Source organism: Calidris pugnax, unplaced genomic scaffold, assembly GCF_001431845.1.
Source record: "Calidris pugnax isolate Ruff unplaced genomic scaffold, ASM143184v1 scaffold39, whole genome shotgun sequence".
NCBI classification, from domain to species: domain Eukaryota; kingdom Metazoa; phylum Chordata; class Aves; order Charadriiformes; family Scolopacidae; genus Calidris; species Calidris pugnax.
The window spans coordinates 6,125,444-6,126,510 of NW_015090828.1; positions in this window are offsets into that span (position 1 = coordinate 6,125,444).

A 1,067-nucleotide genomic window follows, 5' to 3' on the forward strand; every position below is an offset into this window, starting at 1 on the left:
CCCGCCGCCCCGAATTACCCCCCCGAACCCCCTCCCTCCATCATCATCATCATCCCCGCGGGGGCGGCCCCGACCCGCCCCGGCCCCGCTCGGCCCCCGCCGCGCCGGCAGCGCCCCGCCGCCGCCCAGGGGGTATTCCGGTGGCGGGGCCCTTGTCCTAAAAAGGCGAGGATCCGGCCCCGCCCCCCTTGTCCTTTTTAGGGCTCGTTCCGGAAAATTTTAAAAAAGCTTCGGAAAAGCGGAGAGGAGGTCCCGGGGCCGCCCCGCCGGACCCCGCTTCACTTTCTCAGCAGCCCGTAACCGCAAAGCGGGCGGCGGGTCAGAAAACAGCCGCATTGACGGAATCCGGCTTCTCCTTTCTTTGAAAAAAAAAAAAAAACTAAAATAGATATTTTTGGGTTTTTTGTTGTTTTGGTTTTTTTTTTTTTTTGCCCAGGGGGTATTCCGGTGGCGGGGCCCTTGTCCTAAAAAGGCGAGGATCCGGCCCCGCCCCCCTTGTCCTTTTTAGGGCTCGTTCCGGAAAATTTTAAAAAAGCTTCGGAAAAGCGGAGAGGAGGTCCCGGGGCCGCCCCGCCGGACCCCGCTTCACTTTCTCAGCAGCCCGTAACCGCAAAGCGGGCGGCGGGTCAGAAAACAGCCGCATTGACGGAATCCGGCTTCTCCTTTCTTTGAAAAAAAAAAAAAAACTAAAATAGATATTTTTGGGTTTTTTGTTGTTTTGGTTTTTTTTTTTTTCTGAATTACGGGTGGAAAGAGGCGCCCGAGCAGAGCGAGCGCCTCGCTGCTTTTTTTGGAAAGTGTCTGATCTATATATACCGTCGCGAAAACGGAACCGCCCGTCCCGCCGTCGGTGGGTTGTTATTGCACCGACGGGCACAACCGGGGACGGGATGGGACGGGACGGGGGGGCGGTGTGGGGGACACGGAGTGCCTCCCCCGCGGCTCCCCCCCCCGTCCCATCCCTCCACTCCCACCCTGCTTCCACTCCCTATTATCTCTTCCACAAACCAAAGAGTGCTTAAATTCTAGCTTTTTTTTTTTTTTAAATTTTTTTCAAAGTACTAAAA